Genomic DNA, 26528 nt, shown 5'->3' with positions numbered 1-26528 from the left:
CACCTGAAAGTTTTTGCAACTTAGGAATTTTAATAAGTATACTGAGACGAAAGTAATGAATGCTTTTAATCCTGAAATAATGTGATTGTAAAAATTGTCACACTTTGTTGTAAATAATTTTGTAGGCAGTACTTTGGGGGATTTATAAGTGCATGAATTTGCAAAACTGAAGTTAGTTTTGATGAAAATATAAATAAACTTATAAGTATACTAGAAAACTGTACAGAAAAACTTGCCTTAAGATTTATATATACGACATAGCAGAAAATGTGCTAAATTTGCATATAGAAGAGAGTCCTAACATGGACAATGAAGTGGTAACAATTACGTTTTCGATAAAAGAAAAAATTCTTTAAAAACTTCAGTAAATTTCGCTCATCAAACGAATAAGCTCTGAGAAATTACATTACATTGCTGCATACTTTTAAAAATGTCCTATCTGCATCACAATCAAATGACACGTAGGTGGTCAAGAAAATGCAGTCTAGTATTGTAGTAGAGTGCAGATCTTATATTGATCGTTGTATGACAAAGCTAGTTTTGGAAAATGAAAAGTTTTTACTAAGTCATAAACTTCAAACTTCTGAACCAATCTAATTTTCAACAATAGTTTTTTATTTATGTAGTTTAATTGCAAAGCAATAAAAGGTAAACTGGTCTGACTGGTAAACGTGCAAATCAGTTCGAGCATTTGATTAAAACATAATAAAATGTAGCTCTAATATTCGCAGCGTATGCTGACAAGTGTGCAATTCGGTATTAATCAAATAAATCTGGATCCTTACTTAATGAACGTTCTTTGCTCCCGTCGGGAACTTGCCACGTTGCTTAAAAATTAAGTAGATATCCAAAAGGCTCACTCACCTCCCGATCGACGAATGCAGCTCTCCGAAGGAAAAAATCTTCACGATTGTTGATCACACGGTACAGATGATAATGATGACTAAAACAACAACAATTCTCACTAATCACACCGATCTTCCGTTCACGAATCACTTGGTGTCATTCACGACTACAACTCACTAGCTCACTGAACGATCTCTTACACAAACTCCAATTGTTGTCATCAAAGATCACTCTGGATCGTTTCTCACTCACTGTGATCGCGACGTGATCCTCATCTATTAGGTCTTCCTGCTCTATTGTTTACTTTATCCCAAGTGTCACGGTAAATAGATTTCGGACGTTGACAACCCTTTGACAATGTTGGGTTATCGATCGATGACACGTACTGGAAGATCCACTGCGGATTTAATCAGCTGTTTTCTCGCGACGTCGGAGCAAATCCGGTGTGACGTTTAAGCCGGATCAGCCGCGGCGGGACTCGTGTCAAGCTCGGTGCGCGGTCACGGACACTGTATTACTCGCGGTTTTCCAACTCTCGCTCAAAACTGGCCTCGCGCGCGCGATACGCACTACACCTATTATTGTTATTAATTAAACAAACAACAATAAAAATTATAATTAATGTTAATCCGCTGTGCACATGTACTCCTTACGAATGTTTATATCTAACTAAGTAGAAAAACAAACCATACCTCATAACTTTTCAATGAAAGGTTCCAAGAGACGAGTTGTTCTCTCACGAATACTCTCTCAGCGCGAACCTTCCAGTTGGCACTAACACTCTCTCAAACCCGTGCGTACAGCTAGTTGTCTCGCTCGTTCCACAGCGTTCGAGCTAGCTCCCTCTCCCTTTTCAATTTAACCAACTTCTTGTTGATTCCAACGTTTTTAAGACCCAGTTCTGCCTGCTTTCGCGTTATGAGCATGTGTTGGTGTGTTGGCAAGAATTCAAGTCTTTTGTCTTGTCTTATTCTCTCAGAAAACTCGTGAGAGAGAAATTCGAGAGAGCGTTTCTTCGCTGAGCGATTTTGGGAGTGAAAATGATACGCGCGCACCTTTTCTCGTCACGAGGAGGAAAATCAATTTTGAGTAGAAGGGAGTTTGAACAAAAAAGCGGGGCAAATGTAAGTAAAATTCAACGGGAAATGCTCAAGGGAAAGTTTTTTTTCGGGTTCTGCAATACTTTTCTGCCGGGAGTAGGAATTAGAAATTTGCTGCTTCTCGATAATTAGATTTTTCAATCGTTAATTGGAGGACAGCGTTTCGGAATTTCGTCAGAGGGAGAAAAATCAATAATTTCAATCCTGCAAATGCTGTGGAGGATGGCCCCGAGCGGTATGGGTCATGGGCAAACTTCAGGTAAAATTGAACCCAGATAGGTAAAAGGGATGGTTTAAGGGTACCTCACAGCAAATACTGTGAGCAATAAAATTGTGTCCCGAGTCGAGTTGAACTGCTGCTTCCACGCCCCTTGTGGTAAAAATATTGCGGACCGCAATCTGCCTAATGATCTGGACAAGGAAATTGCTCCTTTGCTAAGCAACAGAAGGCGCAGAAAGTCAACGGATGAAGTCAATCTGTAGTACAGTCTACCTTAACCCACCGGAGGTCGCGTACGTGTACTTTGTACACAGTTTGTAAGGGCACTTGTAAGAAAGGCGAAAACACGCGACTTCCCGAAGGTTAAGAACGTTTAGCATTCCGGTTTGAAAAATGATTGAATGCCTAAAATTTTTGATTTGATGTAGAGTGCCAATTAATAACTATAAATTTTCTTGTCCAATCTAATCTAATCAAACCCTATCTTTCGAAGGGATCCTGGAGAAAGCCATAGGTTGGATTACAACTACCTTTTCTTGTCATTTTTTTTTATTAATATTTGTAGTGCGCCATTGCATTCGAATGCATTGAAACATCGCAAACACAATTCTGAATCTACAGGGAAGGAAGAAGCGTTCAGTTGTTTTGCAATTAGCAGTTTTCAAAAAAAAATGATTCTGAATGCAGGAGAATGCATTTTAAAATGAATTCAGCTGATTGCACTTGTATTTCCATTAAAGTTTTGATTTTTTTCTGAAAAAATAAATTTGCTTGATTTTGGGGCCTATTTTGAAGCAAAACATTGAATCTTAATTCTGGTAACAGTATTGTTCAATGAAAATATCACGTCCCTAGAAAAAAAAAACCTGTCAATCAGAAGCGTTTTAAAATCGAAGTTTTTATTCGATAATTATGTCTCTAAAACATTTGTATTGCCTCAAGAACCTTAATTGCATCAATTCGCCTTCAAAAATTTCAATACAGTCCAGACTCGATTATCAGAAGCCCCGATTATCCGAATTTTTGGATATCCGATGGTTGTATGGAACTTCAGATAACACCGACCAACGTAATTTCTGCGCAGGCTCAACTCGAGTGGAAACATTAACTTTGGGGTTCCCGGAAACACGTGCACTTTTAATTTTTCAATTTTTTTTAGACAGTGCCGAATTCTTCATAAAAACTTTGGAAAAAAAAAATCCTTCGAATAATCGAGTCTGGACTGTAATGGATGGATGATTCCGATCATATTCTTTATGTTGAGGCATTCGCCTTATTTGAGGGGTTACATAAATGTTAAAAAAAAACTTCTATGGGTTTGTATGAGCTAATATCAGAATATTTTGAAAATCTTTTTAAGGGAAAATTGGTCAAAAACTGACTGAGATATAAAAATTTAAAGTCGGATGATTTTTTTTTTTTTTTTTTTTGATAGTTTACAAAGTATTTTACCCTTTAAGGAGTGAAAAGGGTAATTTTTCAAATTATTGGTGACGATGCTATGCCTATTTACCCTATCTGACACATACACTGGTTTCCGTGCGGTTTCAACACCGCACAATTTTCATGAAATATATTTACACTCATGACAACCGCAACCAATGAACGTCGCTTCTGCTCGGTGCTTTTTGCTCAATCGCCCGAGGCGCATACACCTGAAAAGCTGCTGTTTTAATTAATAATGGATGGTTCCCATTATATTTAATTTTTGACAACTTTCTCCTCGTCCCAGGGCATCTTTTGAGGCGTCAGCACCAGCAGCAGCAGTATGCTGGCCCTTCGGAAATTTTGGTGTATTTTTTCTGCTCTCATTTTGCTGAGCTTGCAGAAATAAATCATATTTTACGATTAAATGTGTTGTATTATTAAGTGAGCCTCCCCTCATTGTTTCGTTGAAAATACTAATTGATTCTCGCCAGTAAATCCATTTATTTATTTTGCTGAGAATTGATTTTATTGTTTGAATTTTATAAATAAAATAAGTGCAAATTATTCGAACTTCGGAGTCAAGTTTTGCCCCACCTAGTTATTACAGGTAAAATCGCTTTCAACAATCAACAGTCTCGTTAAAGCATCACTATTGAGTGTAAGTTAAATAACTACCTTGTTCGGTAAAACCAAAAAAATACCTGCCATAAACTTCATTTCGTACGCCCACTACCAGAATGAGAGCTGAGATGACTTTATTGCACCCAAGCATTTCGGGTAGTGTGTTGCGGCAAAAGATTGTAGCTTAACTAAAATACCTTTTCTGTACTCTGCGGTTGACTAGGAAAGCCAGGACAATAGGCTCGATAATGATGCAGACGATAATAGCTTTCAGATATTCAGAGGAAGGCAGAAATTCTTCAGGCGGAAAATTTGTTCGGTTGAAATATTAGCTTAATTGGTAGGATGCGACTAATCCGCAAAAGTTAAAGTCAATTGCACTATTTGCCAAGGTAGAGTTCTACGAGCATGCGGTAGGCGTTAATCTAACATTCGAAGATTTATTGCGACGAAATATATGTCCAGGAATAATTTAAACAAACTCAACTTGAAAAAGCTGAATCTGAAAAACACATCGTACCGCCTATATTGATTTTGAAGATATCGGGGGATCGAACCTTGCCTAGAGCGACTTTGATTTTTCGTTCAAATATTCATCATTTCAAATTTCTGTGTTCTTAACTTTTTCGTTGGGAGCAGATGGGAATCGAACCCAGAACCATTCGCTTGCCCTTGCCTTGAGGATGAAACCCTTGTCCACTTAAAAAAGTGGAGCATCAACAATTCCCGTCTTTCAAATCCCTTTCCTTGTCTCTGGTGCGCGGTGGAGATGGGAGCGACCGACAATGGACGGCTCTCATGGTGGTGAGAATCTGGTTCTGGTGGAATTGGCTCTATTCCCAATTATCGATTTTTAGGCAACTTGGGCATAGACAATAATCACATCACATGGCAAAATCCAGTCTGCAATTCGCTAAAATCACCGTCTCCTAGCAAAGCGAAGCGAAACGAACAGGTCAAGAAAAATTTCAAATGGGCAGCAGTGGAAAAGCCTCATGAATTTGCTCCCTCTCTGTTCCTTAGAAGGTGCGTACTGGCCCTTTATAAAGATTGAGAAAAACACCATATTAACATACTCTGAAGAATATCTAGCATCGCGGAGCTTCAATAAAACGATGTGTCCAGAGCCGTACCTTGGGTCCACGGTGCCCTTGGCGAAGCATCAATTTGGCGCCCCACCCAAAATTACAAGCATTTTGATAAACTGATGTTATTTTTCAATGATTGCTTCAATGAGTTTTGATTGAATAATTGCAATTGGAGACCTTGTGATGGTTAAAATCAGAAACACAGTATTTTTATTGTTTTATTTTTCAAATTGATTTGAGATAGATTGAATTTATTGAAGGAATTACCTAAGTTGGCTGAATATTTTCTCAGATTTCATAAAATCGATAATAATAGCAGGGTTTTGTTTTTCTCAATTTATTTTTCAGATAAATGCACATAATTGAATACTGAACCACGATAAGTTTTCATTTCGGTGTAATTAGATAAAGAAAACTTCTTTTTCAAAATCATAAAAATAATAAGTATAATTTTTCAACATGCAGCGGCAGGACCAAATTCCGTCAAAATCAATAATTGATCATTCAAAATCCAGCGCAATTCATGATGAAACTTATTTTAATGATAATAATAGCATTATATTTGGTGAAAAACATGAATTTTTATTTTTTTTTGTTAAATTATGTTGTTCATTGATTTTTTTCATTGATATTTTTTAAATTTATTTTTAATTCATAAAATTAAATTCCATGTTCTAGAAAATTGTTTGTTTTTTTTAACAAAGCTGTACTGCCCATATGCAAAAAACAGCTAGCTGAGAAAAACGCAAGGCAAGTTTGTCCCACACATAAGGCTACGTGTTAAGTTTTGACGAAAAAACTGGGTTTCCTCCCGATTTCTAGAACAAAGTACTGGATGTTATAAGCTCTTTAGAAAGAGCACACGATTTTGAACCAAACTGCATCAATAACTCAAAAGTGATGAAAATGCATATGGGATATTTATGCGATCATGGGCAGTGTATGAATATTTCCTAACCTTGATAAAATATTATTTGTTTGGTTTTAACTGAAACTATTTTTTCTGAAAATAAAGTTCTACATAGTTTCTCATTATCAGAGCTATTAAGACGATTAAAAAAGTAAATGTGTAAATTTTGGCGAAATAACACTTCAACAGTAGCGTGGCTCACGGGTATATGAAAAAGACAAAAATGTTTAATTAGTGCTTCAAATGGAATTTACAAGTACTATAGCCTTAGCAACTATCCTGAAATGTTAAGCGCATTTGTTTAATGTTTAGTTGTTCCACTCTAGTCCTGAAGTTATAATGAAACTTAAATAAATTTAATTAATTTATTTTTCACTTTTTAACTCATCTTTGAGAAAGTTTTCCTTTTTCATAGGGTTTTTTTTTTCTCAAATTAAAGGTTCTTATAAGTTTTGAACCGGGGAACAACTTTGTAGAACATCACAAATTTTCAGAGCACGTTATATTTTTTCCATACTCCAAAAAATATCCTGTATCTTTTCAGGATCAATTCCTAGCGCTTTGCGATGTTCTACAAAGTTGTTCCCCGGATCAAAACCTATAAGAAACTTGAGAATAAGAAAATTTGATTGGGTTTTGGGAAACTTTATCTAAGAAGAGGTTAAAACTGAAACATTCCCATAGTAAATTTTGAAGTTCCATAATTACTTCAAGTCAATGGTGGAAGTATTAAACCTTAACCAAATACGCTCAAAAATTCAGGCTATGTTCTGGGGCCATATTGCTTCAAAATTCCGGTAGAGGCGTTCGAAATTGAATACTTTCGCCTTTTCATATAATCGTGAGCCACGCTATTGAACAGCCAGAAAAATTTATCAATAAATTGTGAAAAATCTAAGTGTGTAGAATTTTGTCAACACCGGTTTAGCTAAAAATAGAAAATGAGATGCAGAGAAGCTTGTGTGTTCTGCAAAACATTTTTTTCTTGAAAAAATATTGTTGATTTTGTTGGTGAATATTTATTTTGCAGTTTTCCTATTTTAAAACTCTTGTATTTCGAAAAAGCGTAGGCAAATTTCAATACACGAAGTTGCTTATAAAAGGGAAATAGTGCTGAAAATATTTCAAAGGCCATTTTTTCAATCTCGAGAATTTCTAAATTTTAAAACAAAAATTATGTGTTTCAATGCTAAAAACTAGAGTTTTTTTTGTAGAAGGTTCTATCCTATAAACAAAATATTAATTTTTAGCTTTTTGGATGTTTCTAAATACCTCTGATTTAAAGCGGTTTTAAAAACACCCAAAAAGCAAAAATAGTAGTTTATGCAACAAGTTGCAAAAAGAGGATTTTTTCAGCACGAGTCGTACATTTATCCAACGAGGTTTACCGAGTTGGATAAATACGACGAGTGCTTAAAAAATCAAGTTTTGCAACGAGTTCCATACAACATTTTTCGCAATTCCGAAAAACACCCATTGAGTGAAATTTTAAGTCAAATTTTCATGTATTTTGTCAATAAATCGTTTAAATGAAAAAAATGTTGAAAAGTGTTACTTTTCAAAACAAGTGCTGAAAAGTTCAACTTTTCAGCACCCATTTCAGTGCTGAAAAGTAGAACTTTTCAGCATTTATTTTGAAAAGTGTTGCTATTCGATACTGTTATTTTTGGTACAGAAAAGTAGGCTATTTCGTCGTTCAAGAATGACAGGAAAAGTAAGTAGTTTCACGACGGAATTGCAAAAATGTTATTTTTGTTTATATTAGGATCACTTAAAAGAATTTCTAGAAATTATTCCTATTTTAAAGAAGTTCAAAATATGACAACAACGTGAAAATAACATACAGTTGGACAATATTTTAGTCTGTAAGGTATGGCGTAAACTTCATTGTATAACGGTCCAAACTTTAACGCTGTATTAATTTTGAAAAGCTTTTCCATAACTCCTTGATCTTTCTGACACTTCAGCGCCCTCTGCCCCTTCTTTGATGACAAAATAAATTTAGCATTAAGTGTAAATTTTCAAGAACACTACGGTAGAAATATTCAATCAATTGATTTTGACGCCCCTAAATCATTTTTTTAATTATATTTTGAACCAAATTATCTAGTAATTTGTAGTTATACTTTATATTCTGCCGCCCTTTCTCTTTTAAATACCTAATGAGGATGTAATAACTGACATTAAAAATAAGTACAATCACCGATTTCAGCGCCCCCCAAGGGCTGGCGCATTTGGCGGTCGCCAACTGCGCCAACCCCTAGGTACGGCGCTGGATGTGTCTCATTAAAATTGCTTGCTTTTAGAATATCATCACTTGTGCCGGCAAGTGGTGTGAATGAGGACAGCAGTTTGATTAGGAAAACGTTACTTAATCCACCTATAGGTGGTTGGTGCATTCCTCGCATTCATAAAGTGAATACACTACACAGCCTCAAAAAAGTGTATAAATAACACTTATTTTATCAAAATATCTGAGATCCGGCCGAAAAAAGTGTTTCAAAAACACTAAAGTACTTATAACATTTGATGGGGTTGTCAGATCTTCAATCTTCTGAACATATTGGAAAGGTCTTTCAAAAATCTTTCTAACAATATGTAGCATGACGGGTTTTCTTACAAAAACCACCCTTTTTAGAATCTTTCGAAGTTTAGCTAAAAAGCTAAAATCGTTTTTTAGCAAAACTTTTGAAGTACTTTTCTAAACTTCATAATATTAACTAGGGTCTTGTGGGACCCCAGACGGATCGAATGAGACCAATACGGTCCAAACAGGGCTGTGGAGTCGGAGTCGGAGTCGGAGCCGGAGTCGGTGGAGTCGGGTCTTTTTGGGAAGCCTGGAGTCGGAGTCGGAGTCGGAGTCGTCAAAACTGGAACAGCTGGAGTCGGAGTCGGAGCCGGAGTCGGCTTAATTTTATTAGCTGGAGTCGGAGTCGGAGTCGGAGCCGAAAATTTCTGATTACCCGGAGTTGGAGTCGGAGTCGGAGTTATCTAGAATTTAACAAAAAAAATATTTTTTGATTTATCAGTATTTGCTATAAAACAGCTTAATTTACAAACTTCTCATACTTTTAATTGTTTTTCAAGTCGCATGCGCTGCGTTGCCATTTTTCATTTTTTTTAAAAGATCTATGATCACTAAATGATAACCTGGTAATCCGCTCTTACCCAAGTATGTAGTATCATCATAACTCAAAAAATTAAAAATAATGTTGGTTTTGTAGTCAGGAATATTAATTGCTTTTTGACTGCATCCTTTTGCCGATATTTTTGTACTCTTTAAATTCAAATTTGACCAAAGTTCACACACAGTCATCTTATACCCCGATAGCGAATGTCTTGGAGGTTTAAAGTAAATCAATGTTCAGGAAAAAAGTTACGAGGTACATCAAAAGATAAAAAATAATAATCACTATTTATGGAAATCGGAAAAAATCACTGACAGTATAACTCTTCCAACAAATATTCAACGATTATAACAATCTATTACTTGGAACTCAACATGCGCATTTTGTTTATAACTATTTACATAAAAATCAAAGTGTCACGCTTGAAATATTTGAAACTGAAAACAAATATAAAAAAATGGCAATTAATTTTGAAATCATCACTGAATATGTTAAATATATCGATTATCGTAATGTATACTATTTCTCTTCTAAAATCTGAGAATGTTGATTCTTAGGCAAACTATTTTGATATTGTTGCAAATTATCGTTGAACAAATTTCAAGGTATCTGGATAGGATAGGATTTCAAGATACAAAATATATATAGAAAAATTATAGGATTTTAATTTATATTTCAAATATTATTCATTCATTCATTCATTCATGTTTATTTGCAGCAATAGTTCGTTTACAATTATTTTTATTATTTACAGCTAGTAGAGTTATGGAGTACCGTTCAACTACGATTTAATTCATTTATCAGAAGATATATTTAGGCAAGGATTTGGGTTTAACAAAAAGCAGAAAAAGTTCACAAAAGCTGCTAATCAAATATTATTAAAAAATATTGTCAAAATATTGTTGAACCGGTAAGAATTTTCTCATACTGTTTGTCACACGCCAATATGACGGAAGGTGATTATCATGCAACTAAATGTATCTAAAAAATGCTTCTTGGAAAGGTAGCTTAAGGATAGTTTTGATTATTTGTGACCTAGAAAATATTTAACATGTGGATTTTAGTTATTTATCCAAATCTAAGTTTTTTCATATATTTTGATAGAGGCGCACGCCCATTCATAAGGCTTCGTTTTAGGTGAAAATGCAAGTAGTATCACGCGCAAACAAATCCAAAATTCTTAGGTAAAATATTTTCTAGGTCACGGATATTTGAAAGGACCCCTTAAGCGTCTTTACCACAAGGATTTTTTTAGATACATTGATTTGTAATAATAATCTTCTTCAGCCATGGCGTGATGTCCATGTACGTCTTAAAAATATCAATGGAGCTTTAAAAAATAGTTTCGTTAAAAATTGTTATAAAAAAAATAAGGTGACTATGATAGTCACTGTCCTTCTTATAAATGTCAACCTAAAAGTGAGCAAATTGGTTTAATATGTTAAATCGATCGAAATTCAATATTTTAGCTTTTAATAAATTTAATAAAAATTTTAGGTTAAGTAAATAAATCCAAATTTACTTATAATTTACTGGTTTTTTCTGAAAATGCCTTCAAAACTGGAGACTTTTTATTGCTGTTTCAATAACGTCTAAAATATGTAAAACTAGAAACTTTGTTCCGTTTTTCTCCACTTGGAGAGTTTTTAAATAATCCTATTTGACAATTGTTATATTATGCGTCATTTGTGTAAGACCCCCAAACGTAGTTTGTGAACATCCCCTGAAACGTCATTCATGACAGCCATTCATCGGGTCGCTCATTCAGTGCTTGAGTGTGCAAGAGCCAAGACGTAGAATAAATCGCTCCGTTTAATTTAGTAAACCGGTCCCTTCTTTGATTAATCACACCTAATAAAACAACAATGTTTTCAAAACAATAATTAACTAACTTTTGAAACATTTAAAAATACGCGGAGTCGGAGTCGGAGCCAACCATTTTTTGAAAGCTGGAGTCGGAGCCGGAGTCGGAGTCGGCTAGAGTTGGTAGGCCGGAGTTGGAGTCGGAGTCGGAGTCGGTTGGACCTGAAAGCCGGAGCCGGAGTCGGAGTCGGAGTCAGCTAATCTCAGAAAGCCGGAGTCGGAGTCGGAGTCGGAGTCGCTTGAAATATGACCCGACTCCGCAGCCCTGGGTCCAAATCGGTTCAGACAGTCTGGAGATAATCGTGTGCATATTCTTCTATGCACGGACTTACAGACATACACACGCACAGACATTTGTTCAGAATTTGATTCTGAGTCGACAGGTATACGTGAAGGTGGGTCTACGAGGTCGAATAAAAAAGTTCACTTTTCGAGTGATTTTATATCCTTTCCTCATTGAGAAAACAGTTTTAAAAAAGTTTGAATGCTTAAATTTGGGCATTTAGTCTGATTTAGCTGATTTAGGTAATTTCTCGATGAAACACATTGAAAAATAACAATATAATTTTCATGTGTCCCGATTCGCCGCAGATAACGTTATCAATGAACTAAATCGAGCTTAAGGGCTAAGAGAAAGACCGAGCTCCGATTTTTGTCGTTTTGCGCTTGCTAGATCTCGCTCTCCCCGTGCGTTGCTTTCTCTCTCTATTCTCTCTCGCCGTGTGCACCGTGCTGCCAGCAAGGCGATAGGCATACTTTTGCGCCGCATGAACGTGATATCAATAATTATGCCGTTGATTCCATATTACTTCTGATGTAAAAGTCTTCAATTATTATTTCAAGAACATTGTGAAGATTTTTGTATTCCAGTACTATAAATTATTACAAAAATAATTAAATACTTAAAAATCGTACATTGTTCGAGAACTTGATTTTTATAGCAATGACCCCCGATGTTTTTAGTTGCATAATGTTTCATCAAGCGTTGGAAACATATTTCAAAAGCAATTTGAAGAGTTTTGTATTCAAATACTACAAAATATTACAAAAATTCGTAAAATACAGCAAAATTCAAACATTGATCTAGAATTCAACTGTTATCGTGACTACCCCCACAGTTTCTAGTTGCAAAATGTTTCATCAAGTATTAGATACATATTTCTTAAATAATCTGAAGAGTTTTGTACTCAAGTACTACAAAATTATACAAAAATACGTAAATACAGTAAAAAACGTACATTGTTCGAGAATCTGATTTTTATAGCAATGACCCCAAAGTTTTTGGTTGAACATTGTTTCATCAAGTGTTGGAAACATATGCCAAAAGCATTCTGAAGAGTTTTATATTCAAATACTACAAAATATTACAAAAATACGTAAAATACAGTAAAATTCAAACATTGTTCTAGAACTCAACTGCTATCGTGACTACCCCCACAATTTCTAGTTGCAAAATGTTTCCTCAAGTGTTAGATACATATTCCTAAAATAATCTTAAGAATGTTGTAATCAAGTACAACAAAATATAACAAAAATACGTAAAAACCAGTTAAACATCAAAAATTTATCTAGAACTCGAATTTTATCGACATGAACCCCACAGTTTTGGGTTGCAAAATGTTTCATCGAGTGTTGGAAACATATTTCAGAAGCAATTTGAAGAGTTTTGTTTTAAAGTACTAAAAAATATTAAAAAAAATACGTAAAATACAGTAAAATACCATTATTGTACCAGAATTCGCCTTTCATCGTAACGACCCCCACAGTTTCTAGTTGCAAAATGTTTCATCGAGTATTAGATACATATTTCTGTAAAAACTGGAGAGTTTTGTTTTCAAGTACTATAACTTACTACAAAAGATTGTTCTAGAACTCAATTTTTATCGCGATGATTTCCAAAGTTTTGATTCGAGCATGTTTCTTCAAATATTTTTTTATACCGCAATTCCCCACACCAAAAGCTCGTTATTCCAGAGCCCCCTGGTTAAGGACGCAAACTGATTTCAGATCGAATTCAAAATGAAAATAAGGCAAAGTAATACAATAATGAGCTGACTTTACTAGGATGTGCGGTGTGTGCGACATATTTCTAAAATAATCCTAGGATGTGTTTGAAACATATTTCCAAAATAATCTGAAGAGTTTTGTATTCAAGTACCTACTACAAAGTTTTACAAAAATAAATAAATTGTTCGCTCTACAGCAGTGTTTCTCAACCAGTGAGGAATTCCCCCCTGGGGGGGAATCTAGCCATTCTAGGGGGGGAATGAAGGTTCAATAGAAATTCAATGCCTTTATCTGACACATTCTTTGCAACTTTCAGTTTCTTTGATTATTAATAACAACATTTGTTTTTTTCTAAAAAAATAATTATTAAAGTTTCAATTTCTGATAATTTTGACAAGCTTTGAGATAATTAAATGATTTTTTAAATATTTCTCAGGCATTTTTATTTTAAACTTTGTAAATTTTTTGTAATGTTTTTTGTGACTGTCTTTTTGTTGGTTTCTACGAGATTTTTGTACACTTTTTAACAAGAACAATTTTTTTTAAAATAATTGGAAATGAAGTTTTTGCAAATCAGTCAAGGGGGTCACTGCTACAGCATTGCCTTGGCGTTCTCGATTGCGAGATTCCTACTCGAAACTAGGTGTCCGAAGGCTTGATTGTTGAGACAATTGCAAACCTCTGTTTACACCTTACCTTCATCCACCCTGGAATTCCCACTGACGACCTTTGGATTGTAAGTCCAACTACCTACCAGCGACTCCACCGAGACAGGACCCAGGGAGACGACTCCTACACCTGGATTGAGCTAACGACCTAAACTCCAGGTTAGACCGGGGCCAACATTTACTTCCCCAATCGATGGAAGGCGTGATCAGACAAATCTCGTCTCGAAAAATGCCACCGGGACCTTCTGGGATCGAACCCAGGCTGACTGAGTGAGAGGCAACCACGCTTGCCCCTACACCACGGTCCCGGCAAAATTTTACAAAAATACGTAAATACAGTGAAAATCGTACATTGTTCGAGAACTTGATTTTTATAGCAATGACCGCCAAAGTTTTTGATTGCAAAATGTTTCAATATGTCGATATCTCTGTGCTCACTTATTCCAAGCTTGCAGGTTTTCCAATCTTGTAAGCATAAGAGAACACAGAGGCATCGAAGTGTTAGAAACATATTTTTTAAAACAATCAAATACTACAAAAATACATAAGATACAACAAAAATAAAATACTGATCCAGAATTAGATTTCCATCGCGACGATCCCCACATTGTTTAGTTGCAAAATGTTTCATCAAGTATTAGATACGTATTGCTGAAAAAAAAACTGAAGAGTTTTGTATTCAAGTACTATAACTTATTACAAAGCATTGTTCTAGAATTCATTTTTTATCGCGCTTTCCAAGTACTATAAATTGTTACAAAAATACGTAAATACTGAAAAAAATCAAACATTGTTCAAGAACTACATTTTTATAATGATGGGCTCCACAGTTTTTGGTTGGAAAATATTTATTAAAATGATTGCAACATGTTTCCCAAATAGTCTGAAGAATTTGATTTTTTTAGATAGTTACTCAATGAGGTAGAAAAATATTTTTCAATTATTTATTATTGTGGGCTGGATTAGAGATCAAAGATATATTTTGAACAACTTATCAAACACGCAGAAAAATAAGGCAACATTTTCAATTCAATTCAATTAGTGTTTTTATTAGAATTTAGCAGTTTTGTTCAAGGATGTTACATTTGCAATTCAGAGATTTGGAGAACCTTTCAACTGAGATCAATTCATAAGCCTTAGCAGGGAGGGTACATATTGCTACGTTTAGATTTTTCTAGCTGAGTGCTCTTTTAGGGAAAATAAATTTTGAGAAAAAATCCTAGATCTATGTAAGGAAACATTTTGTTGATTCAAAAATCATTATTTTTGTTAAATCAATGCTAAACGTCAAAGCATTTTTTTTTTTTTCAAAACACTGAAGGACTTTGTGGACTTGAGAAAATCTAGGTTTGTTTCAACGCAAAATTTTTGTTAATTATATTCAACAAAAAAATTGTTGAAGCAAACCTCGTACAGCCTGATTCTACAAAACATTTTTTCTAAGTGAAGAAATAACTGAGCAGGTGCGCCGACTCTTGGTACTTTTTGGCCCCTCACAATTATTCGATTCCCATACATTGTGCCCCCTCAGAAATTTTGGAAGAAAAATATTCTTCTTTTTAATATCGAAAACAAAGTTTCACAAAAATATTTAAAAAATAATTATCAATACTTTACTGAAACATTGTTTGATCACACAAAATCTGTAAAAATCGTTACATCCATGTTCAAAAACATTTGCTATTTTCAAAATCGATTACATTTTTTGAACAAAATCGTTTACAATTTTCTGGATTTCGATACAACGTTGTATCGATGCCTCAGTTAGTTTAGTAATGAGAGAACAAAGACATCGGAATTAATTTGAGAGATCTCGATTAAATTTTCAAAAGGCCCTATCTGCATAGGAAACTCATGAGGGATAGGTTGTTTTGAAAATTTAATCTAGAGATGTCGTCAACATAGATTTTACAGGAAAAAACTTTCTTCGTTGGTTGCTAAGCATTAAGAGTTTTACAAATGTATTGATTATGCATTTTTTTATTTATAGAATTTTGCATTTTTTAAAAATTTTGTTGAATTATTTAAGGCCGTTGCAAATATTTTGTGAAGTTTATGTTCCTCGACTCTGACCAAAGTCGAGGGGGGGGGGGGGGGCAAAAAAATAAAAAAGTATAAAAATTTAAATTACGAGCTGTGGTTTCAACATTTTGATGAAAAAACTGTTTTCAAATGCATTATACACCTGTCCAGTTGTTTTGCCATCATTAGTTTCCAAAATATCTAAGTATTGACGAAAATTTTATTTTTTGCGAAAAAAAAATATTTTGCGGTGCTGTTCATTGGAATTTCATAAAAATTCAAAACATTTTTAAACAAGCCCAAACATGCTGAATATGATTATCAATGCAGAAAAATGCATTTTAGATAGACTTCTATTTTCATGGAAATTTTGAAGTTTATTGGAAAAATATTTGTTTTGCCCCCTAATTTTTCAGACCAATTTTGAAGGGGGGGGGAGGCGACATAAACTTTGAAAAATATTTGCAACGGCCTGAATTTCTTATTTTTTATCCAGAATTTTTAATTTTCTAGAAATTCTTGAGTTTTTAGAATTTAATATATATTTTTTAATTTCTTGATTTCTTCAAACTTCTTAAACTTAAATTTCATTATTAATTTTTTATGTTTCTTGCATTTTTCAAATTTTACTTTGTAGCTTCCTAATTTTATTGAATTTCATTGAAATTCTATTTTTTATTGATTTTATTTAATAACTTTATGTTGAAATTTCCTGAATTTCTATGATATCTAAATTTGTTTTGAAATGTATAATTTAAATTTTTTATTTTTTTTAATTATTAGAATTTTTTGAAATAAAAAAACAAAAATTATTCCTCTTTATAATGTACGCTTGAATTGCCTTTTTTATTGCTCCAATTTTCTTGAATTTTTTAAGTTAGTTTTTTTGATATCATGAGTTTTATGAATTATTTGTATTTTATGATATATTTAATTTTCTCAAATTTCGTCAATTCCTTGAAATGTCAAATTTCTTAAATTTCATTAAATTATTTAAATTTCTTGATTCTTTCAATTTCTTCATTTGGTCAGAGTCGAAGGACATAAATTTCAAAAAATAATTGCTTCTGCCTAATTTTAATTTATCCAATTTTACTAAATAATTCGAATTTCAAAAATATATCAAACTTTAAATATTCTAAAATTTCAACAATTTCTCATAAATTTCTCATTTATTTCAATTTCTAGATTTTCTAGATGTTCTTAAATTTGAAAGGGGGCAAAAACTATTATTTCTTAAATAGTTCAAATTTGTAATGGAATTTCAAGTGCAATCAAATGAAATCAATTTAAAATACATTCTCCTGCGTTTAGAATAATTGTTGGCATGCTAGGATTAGTTAAAACATCTTTGGAATTTTGTTCAATTTTCAATGTACAAAAAGACAAAAAGCTTTTATATTAACAATTATGTTGTTTCGTCAAATCATACATTTTTGGATGACTAATGATTGCATATCCACTGTTCGGGTGTATAATGCATTTTCCAATGGTTGTTTCATTGAAATGTTGAAATTCTGGCATGTAATTTTAAAAAAATATTTATTTTTTTCCGTAAATGCATTTTTAATCAATATCTGATAATAAATAGCTTATGAAAAGTGACCAAGCATGTTTCTATCAGAACATTTGCAATAATTTAGACGGAATTCATTTTGAGTCTTTAACCATCCAAACATACAAAAATTTCCCCAATTATTATTCTACATAGTTTGAAGATAAACTATCTTTTTCCCACCAAAAATGATTCCAAATAATAATAATAAAATAAAATCCTATTATTTATTTTTATTTTTGCAAGAGCATGCAAACTAGTAAAACTCATGATATACGAGATACTTTAACATTGAAACTTCACGCTTACCCGTCGATTTTGTGAATTAACAGTGCCCCCCTGAGTTATTTCAGATTTCTCGAAAAAAGAGAAATAAACGAAAAAATCTAAATAATGGCTAAAAATGTATAGGTGGCTTCCTTATGCAAAAAAGCGAAAGAATTTTGCATCAATTTTGACATCTGTCCGTTCAAAAATTGTTTGTATATATTCAAAAATCCGTATCTTGGAAAGGATGTCGTTGTTTGTTAGTTTATTTGAGGTATTTTAACCTTCTTGGTCATTTGCTGCCGATCTCTTGAAGGAATTGTTTTATTGATACAGTGTCTTGAGCAAATTTGTAAGTTATGATAAAGAGAGTTTTGAAATAATAGTAAAACTCTTAAAAAAATACATAACTTAAAAAAAGTAAATCTTTCCCAGTTCCTGAGGGGAACACCCTTGAAGAACATAAATGAACATAAGAGGCATCTGTAGAAGTGGGAAAAAGTTTATTCAAAAATGCTGATTTTCTGAAGGTGCTATATAATTTCTCTGAGTTTCCTCATAATATTTATAAAATACAAAAATATGAAAATCAAAATTTTATAATGTCGGTCGATTTTGTAAAGAATGTCATCTCAGAACTCCATTGAGTTGGTAGATGTCCTAGAGCTATTCAACAGACCATAGATCTACCCAGTGTAACTCACTGAAGCTACCTGCAGATGTTCCAACTTCACAGTTATTGATATAAGCAACCATTGATCAGGTTGACCTTCATCTGTGAACTCCATAGAGTTGGTAGATGTCCTAGAACTTCTCAACAGACCATAGATCTACCCAATGTAATTTATTGAAGCTACCTGAAGATTTTCCAACTTCATAGTCATTGATCAAAGCAACTATTGATCAGGTTGACCTTCATCTCTGAACTCCATAGAGTTGGTAGATGTCCTAGAACTTCTCAACAGTTCATAGATCTACTCAGTGTAACTCACTGAAGCTACCTGAAGATGTTCCAACTTCACAGTTATTGATATAAGCAACCATTGATCAGGTTGACCTTCATCGCTGAACTCCATAGAGTTGGTAGATGTCCTAGAACTTCTCAACAGACCATAGATCTACTCAGTGTAACTTACTGAAGCTACCTGAAGATTTTCCAACTTCATAGTCATTGATCAAAGCAACTATTGATCAGGTTGACCTTCATCTCTGAACTCCGTAGAGTTGGTAGATATCCTAGAGCTATTCAACAGACCATATATCTACTCAGTGTAACTCACTGAAGCTACCTGAAGATGTTCCAACTTCACAGTTATTGATATAAGCAACCATTGATCAGGTTGACCTTCATCTCTGAACTACATAGAGTTGGTAGATGTCCTAGAACTTCTCAACAGATCATAGATCTACCCAGTGTAACTCACTGAAGCTACCTGAAGATGTTCCAACTTCATAGTTATTGATATAAGCAACTATTGATCAGGTTGACCTTCATCTCTGAACTCCGTAGAGTTGGTAGATATCCTAGAGCTATTCAACAGACCATAGATCTACCCAGTGTAACTCACTGAAGCTACCTGAAGATGTTCCAACTTCATAGTCATTGATATAAGCAGCCATTGACCTTCATCTCTGAACTCCATAGAGTTGGTAGATGTCCTAGAACTTCTCAACAGACCATAGATCTACCCACTGTAATTTACTGAAGCTACCTGAAGATTTTCCAACTTCATAGTCATTGATCAAAGCAACTATTGATCAGGTTGACCTTCATCTCTGAACTCCATAGAGTTGGTAGATGTCCTAGAACTTCTCAACAGTTCATAGATCTACTCAGTGTAACTCACTGAAGCTACCTGAAGATGTTCCAACTTCACAGTTATTGATATAAGCAACCATTGATCAGGTTGACCTTCATCGCTGAACTCCATAGAGTTGGTAGATGTCCTAGAACTTCTCAACAGACCATAGATCTACCCACTGTAATTTACTGAAGCTACCTGAAGATTTTCCAACTTCATAGTCATTGATCAAAGCAACTATTGATCAGGTTGACCTTCATCTCTGAACTCCGTAGAGTTGGTAGATATCCTAGAGCTATTCAACAGACCATAGATCTACTCAGTGTAACTCACTGAAGCTACCTGAAGATGTTCCAACTTCACAGTTATTGATATAAGCAACCATTGATCAGGTTGACCTTCATCTCTGAACTACATAGAGTTGGTAGATGTCCTAGAACTTCTCAACAGATCATAGATCTACCCAGTGTAACTCACTGAAGCTACATGAAGATGTTCCAACTTCATAGTTATTGATATAAGCAACTTTTGATCAGGTTGACCTTCATCTCTGAACTCCGTAGAGTTGGTAGATATCCTAGAGCTATTCAGCAGACCATAGACCTACCCAGTGTAACTCACTGAAGCTACCTGAAGATGTTCCAACTTCACAGTTATTGATATAAGCAACCATTGATCAGGTTGACCTTCATCTGTGAACTCCATAGAGTTGGTAGATGTCCTAGAACTTCTCAACAGACCATAGATCTACCCACTGTAATTTACTGAAACTACCTAAGATTTTCCAACTTCATAGTCATTGATATAAGCAGCCATTGATCAGGTTGACCTTCATCTCTGAACTACATAGAGTTGGTAGATGTCCTAGAACTTCTCAACAGATCATAGATCTACCCAGTGTAACTCACTGAAGCTACCTGAAGATGTTCCAACTTCATAGTCATTGATATAAGCAGCCATTGATCAGGTTGACCTTCATCTCTGAACTCCATAGAGTTGGTAGATGTCCTAGAACTTCTCAACAGATCATAGATCTACCCAGTGTAACTCACTGAAGCTACCTGAAGATGTTCCAACTTCATAGTCATTGATATAAGCAGCCATTGATCAGGTTGACCTTCATCTCTGAACTCCATAGAGTTGGTAGATGTCCTAGAACTTCTCAACAGACCGTAGATCAACCACCAACTAACTGTAGCTTCAGAAAAAACCTACCTGAAATTTCTAAATTCATAAAAAAATATAATGATTTAAAAAGTCTTTGAAAAATATAAAGAAAATATTCTGGCACCACTGCAAACGAACTGTCAGCACGCGAGCTCGAGACAAAATGAGAGAGTAGAAATCTGCGCGAATTTGTTTATGTTTCAGATATTTTTTGGGAAAAAGATAACCACTCAATAATTTTACAACTAAAGTATGGCTTTATATATATCAAATTGCAGGTAATTGGCTCGACTACAAACTGTCGAGCTTAGATTTTCCATAAAGGCTTTCATTTCTTAAAAAAGTTGGGAGGAAAATAAGGCATTTTTCAACGTGTTTTAGTACCTTTTACTAAAAAGATAACCACTCAGGCTAGACTTAACCAATCAAGCTCATATTTAACCAGTAGGTGCGTAAGAATGTTGGCTACAAAATGTCGGGTCGGTTTGTTGAGAAAATGTATCGTTTTCGAGATATTTCAATTTTACTGAAAAAACTCCCAGCTGGTTCTCTTAGCCCTTAAGAGCTCGCAATGTACACAAAAACAAAACTTTATGTTTAGGGACCATCCATAAAACACGTGGACACTTTTTGGGAATCTGGACCCCCCACCACGTGGCCAAATGGCCATACAAAAAAAATCTCCATCGTGCTCCATCGTGGACAATCGCCATACGCCCCCCCCCCCCCCTAAAGTGTCCACGTGGCAAATCAACGCTGTCGTGCTATTTTGTCGCATGTCGCTTTATGACGTTCCGAGAAAAACGCGTATTAATGTTTTGTTTGGTCGACCATCCTATGCATTGTCTCGAAGTGGAATTTGGTTGCCGGAGACCCGAGTTATAATTACAAATGTTAACGGTAGTCGGGCTTGTACGTGTGTCAAACGCGTTCTGACTTGAAATCACTTTGGCCAGTTGTCACACTTACATCAATTTTCAGGGTGTGTGTGTGTGTGTGTGTATGTGAGTGTGTTGTCCAATCCAATACCCGCTAACCGGTAGCGAAATTATGGGAAAGTATAGTTTGTATAAGACTTTGTATATGTCGAAAGCTGATACAACTTATCTCAGTCCCGGGTATTAGGTGGTGATAGCCCTTGCACTGCTTCCAACGACCTATTTCAGAATGGCAGAGATCCTAGCGGCCCAATTCCGAGGTCGTTGGGCATTGTCCGGCCCCGCCTTAGCATAGAAGCAAGCACCAGACGGATCCTTGATCTATCTTAAGACTCCCAATCCCTTCAGGCAAATCAGGGATCATAGCGTATTTAATATGAGAAGAATACAACATGTTTTATAACCTTCAGATGGCCGACTGGTTAGAGTCCCAGACCATCAATCCAAAGATGTGAGTTCGAATCCCACCTGATTCAGTTTCGTTTTTCTTCATATTCAAAGTTCCAATTCCTGATTCCAAATTTCAAAGGCACCGACCGGGACGCTTACATAAATTTTCAGGGTGTGTCAAAATAGGGACGTGGCGTTACATCGTGCTGCCACCTGTTTTTTTTTTTAAGTGCAAGAGTGGAAAAGTGCTGAGTCATCGTCTAAAAATAGACGGCGTCCTATCTCGCCCAGCAAAATGAAGTCGATAAAGTAGTCGGTTTCGATGAGAAAAAGTGGAAAACGTGGTCTAAAAATAGCGACGCCATCCCCCTATAGCACGACCAGATTGAATCAACTTTCACACAAAGCGTGACAACAATGCACGGAGTATTTTCGGTTTTTATTAAATATCTCAGGATTGGAAAAGGTGAAAACATTGCGAGCTGCACATAATGGCGTTCTTAACTCAATTTGGCCCAAAATGCACGTGCGACAAGATAGCACGACAGCGACGAAATGCTGCCACCACATTTGATCCTCCAGAGCAAAACAAAGGCGTTTATCTTCATCACGACCTAAGAACACGAAAGTGAAGAAAGAAAAAAAATCAAGACGAAATTAAAGGATTTTTATTTTTGCGATTCCAAAACTTCCCAACCGTCGAATATTGCTTGGCCGTGGTGTGGCGTGATAAATTACCACTTGGCTGATTAATGCCGTTAATCAGCTCTCTCTCTTTGCAACAAAAGGGCACATGCTGGCCAGCCAAAAAGTTGTTGCCATAGCTTCTGGATGTTGCTGCTGTTGATGATGAATCGCAAAAGCTTGCACAATGACCTCGAATGCTAAGCTCTCGCGCTCTCTGTTAAGTGTGTTGTCTTGACGATGTTCGGCACGATTGTACTTTCGGAAGGGGGTTCCTGACGCGAAACAAACAAATTAGAAAGCTACTGCATTACGCTGGATCTCTGGAGAAGAGAGGCGTGTCAAAATGCACGCACCAACGGTGATTTTAACCACATTCGATGCACATATAGACACACACACTAACATTTACATAAGTTGGAGGATTAATTTATGATTTTTAGAGGTCCTCATTCTTTGGTTCGTTAGCGCAAGAATGGCCACCGTTGCACCAAATAAATCTAGCTCCGGGCCGCGAACAATAACGAACCGGTGATGGTGATGATGATGACCGACCAGACCCAACCACTGGGCTTTAAATTCCTGCGAAGGTTCAGCCTTGGGTCCAGCGCAATGTAACACGTGGGGAGCAGTTGCTGGCATGTGTCCGGTAGCCATGCCGTGCGTATAAGCTCGCAAGTAGAATGAATTTGATCCCATTCAGGTGTGATTAGAGAGATGTGCCACGGTGGAAAATTGGAATGCAAGGCATTATGAAACACTTAAAATCATAATATTTTCCTGTTGGATGTCATAACTGATGGATAGGTGATTTGAACCGTGACTGAACAGCAAAAAAAAAAACATAACTCGGTTGATTAATAATGATCATTATCTTGAGGAACTTTTATTAGGTTTTTTTGACACTCTGATCTTATTAATAGTTTTGAGCAAACACACGTTAAAAACAACAAATTGATCGAAAAATTACTTTTCATAACAGTGCAATTAGGAAGGCACGTCGACGAGTGTTTGTGGAGAGTCGATTGATCGATAGAACAAATGATCCAAATAGTTCTATTTCAAACTTGATTATGATGAGATGAGAGATAAAGGAATATTTGCTCTCCTGAAAATATGTCTGAATAAGTTCATTCAACACAATTCAAAAGATTCAAAATAAACTAATTTGGAATAGCATTTAATTAGTTTCGATTCAACTGCCAATTTAAAAAAAATGCATAGTTTTTGCAACGGTTCAACGGTAAATTCAGGTAGCTAATTGAGTGAGTATAGTAAGGGCTAAACCCATTGTCCAATAAAATCTCCATCCATCATCATCATTATTATTACGGTGACCTGTGTTGACACAACACCCCACTGTGAGGGTGATTGGCCTCATGGAAAGGGAAGTTCTGCATGTCCGTCCGTCCGACCTTGCTTTGATCCGATTTTCTCCGAAGTAGCCCAGCAAACTGATCCCTTTTGCAGCGGAAGGGTCTACACGAGGATCGGTATAAATAGGCCACCGGATAATGAGAAACAATAGCGGAAAATTTACTAAACACATACACATTTTCGTATACCTTCAAGGACGACGGTTGGCTAAGCTTACCACCCAGAGGAAAGAGAGCTTAACTCGTTTGTACCCTTGCGGCAAACACTTCGTGCCTGCTTCTTAGAAGTGATTATGATTTTAAAGTTTATTTTGTGAAACACTCTTCAGCATGAAATCAACTTGTTACGGGCATTTGTTCTGTGACTTTTTATCACTCCTCGGTATTGCTACCGGAGTTATTCGACAAGCCAAGAAAAGGGCTGGACTTATGTCGGTTTATAGCAGGACGATCACGCTGGGGAGGGGAGGGGGGCGCCCACAACAGCATTAAAGTCGTCATACTGCCCCCTTCTCCCACGCCAAGGACTTATCCTTACTCAAGCGTCTAATCAACATGTAATCAATGCAGAATGTGTTACACTACGAGGGGCAAAGTGGAAAAAAGTCGACGTCAAAGGAAACCTCATGCGAGCGAGCGTTAACGCGATAATTCAATTGAACTAAACCTGATACCCTTCCCTGATGGATGGGCACGGGTTTACGGTCCACTCCCTCTTCCCCACGGCCTCCCAGGGAAGAACCGGTGCCGTGTCGTGACACCATAACCACCCCGGACCGACTGCTTGCTGACAGGTCACTTTTTCCACCTCAGTGACGCTTTTTGTATCGTTCTTATAGAGGAAAATCTTGAAATTATATTTTAGACATATAGTTTTTAGTTTCTTTGTCATGATGTTAAAGGGTAACATAACCAGATGTTCTTTTTTACTTGAGCTGTTCTTTTCTTTGGAACAGTTGAAAACAGTTTTCAAAAGCTGAAGTTCAAATCCAAAGTGCTGATAGGCCGGGAATTATAGAAAAGTAGTTAAAATGTTAATAACCAATATTGCAATTCGTTGCATGGACAACCACTATAATAGTAGTTTATGCAACAAGTTGCAAAAAGAGGATTTTTTCAGCACGAGTCGTACATTTATCCAACGAGGTTCACCGAGTTGGATAAATACAACGAGTGCTGAAAAAATCAAGTTTTGCATCGAGTTCCATACAACATTTTTTGCAATTCCGAAAAACACTCATTGAGTGAGATTTTAAGTCAAATTTTCATGTATTTTGTCTATAAAACGTTTAAATCAAAAAAATGTTGAAAAGTGTTACTTTTCGAAACAAGTGCTGAAAAGTTCATCTTTTCAGCACCCATTTCAGTGCTGAAAAGTAGAACTTTTCAGCATTTATTTTGAAAAGTGTTGCTATTCGATTCTGTTATTATTGGTACAGAAAAGTAGGCTATTTCGTCGTTCAAGAATGACAGGAAAAGTAAGTAGTTTCACGACGGAATTGCAAAAAAAATACTTTCCGCATAAAAAGTATTCTGATAAATATTTGTGTACTTAGTAGATTAACTCGTTGTTAATTATTTAAGTTTCAAAACAGCATGGGGCGTTAGGCAAATTAGCTTTAACTATTATAGTTCAGTGAATAAAAATCATAGATCAAAATTGAAAAAGAGGTTTTCTTGGCATACGTCGCAAAACGATATCAAGAACTCACGAAGCTCGTTGACATGCAAATGCGTCCGTTGAACTGTGTTTGTTTGTTTATCCATCAATCCATCCTTCGTTTGCACAACAGCGAAAGCAAGGACGTAAAGTAGGTACGTGGACAGAACCCTGCCGTAACAGTACTGTCCATCGTTTCGTCGTGTCCAGAGAACTCCAGTAACCGCACTTGTTAGTTGTCTTTCAGTTGACAATTCAGCTACTGTTGTCGCCGAGGCCTAGGGAAAGGGAAACCTTTTCGATCGGTTCTATTTTATATCATTATTACATTAAACTCGTATTTAGGGCTTCTTTTCGCAAAAAGGTAGACTGAACTGACCTGAAACGGGCTTTGTCTGATGGGCGCTGCTGGCTACAACTGAAGGAGAACGCGCCAACGATAGCTCAGTCAGACTGAGCATTTGGGGAGGCTAATTGTGCACAGGGTGTTATGTAGCGTACTGAGGTGTGAACTGCATATCAATCCTAACTTTGAAATTCTTCAGTGCAGTACTTTTAAGAACCTTAGGGACAACCATGCCGATCTCTATAGCTCATCTCATTTACTGTAAATTTAAAATGCGACCAAAGTTCAGATAACCTTTTTAGCAGGGCTGTGGAGTCGGAGTCGGAGTCGGTAGAATCAGGTTTTTTTTGGAGACCTGGAGTCGGAGTCGGAGTCGTTAACACTCGAATAGCTGGAATCGGAGTTATCTAAAATTCAACATTTTTTTTATTGTTCAGTATCC

General features: G+C 35.7%; 1 protein-coding gene across 2 annotated transcripts in view; it reads right to left on the bottom strand.

Annotated features, from left to right (window-relative positions):
- Positions 1–1525, bottom strand: part of LOC120430293 (homeotic protein ocelliless) — a 32957-nt gene extending 31432 nt beyond the window's left edge. For both annotated transcript variants that reach the window (XM_039595388.2, XM_039595389.2), the window contains exon 1: positions 865–1525. The gene's annotated coding sequence lies outside the window, so the exon portion shown is untranslated. The remainder of the gene's footprint in view (positions 1–864) is intronic.
- Positions 1526–26528: the final 25003 nt, after the last annotated feature.

Source organism: Culex pipiens, chromosome 1 (genome assembly GCF_016801865.2).
Source record: "Culex pipiens pallens isolate TS chromosome 1, TS_CPP_V2, whole genome shotgun sequence".
Classification (NCBI taxonomy): Eukaryota; Metazoa; Arthropoda; class Insecta; order Diptera; family Culicidae; genus Culex; species Culex pipiens.
The sequence above is the reverse complement of the archived record's forward strand: the minus strand, read 5'-3'. Positions and strand labels throughout refer to the sequence as shown.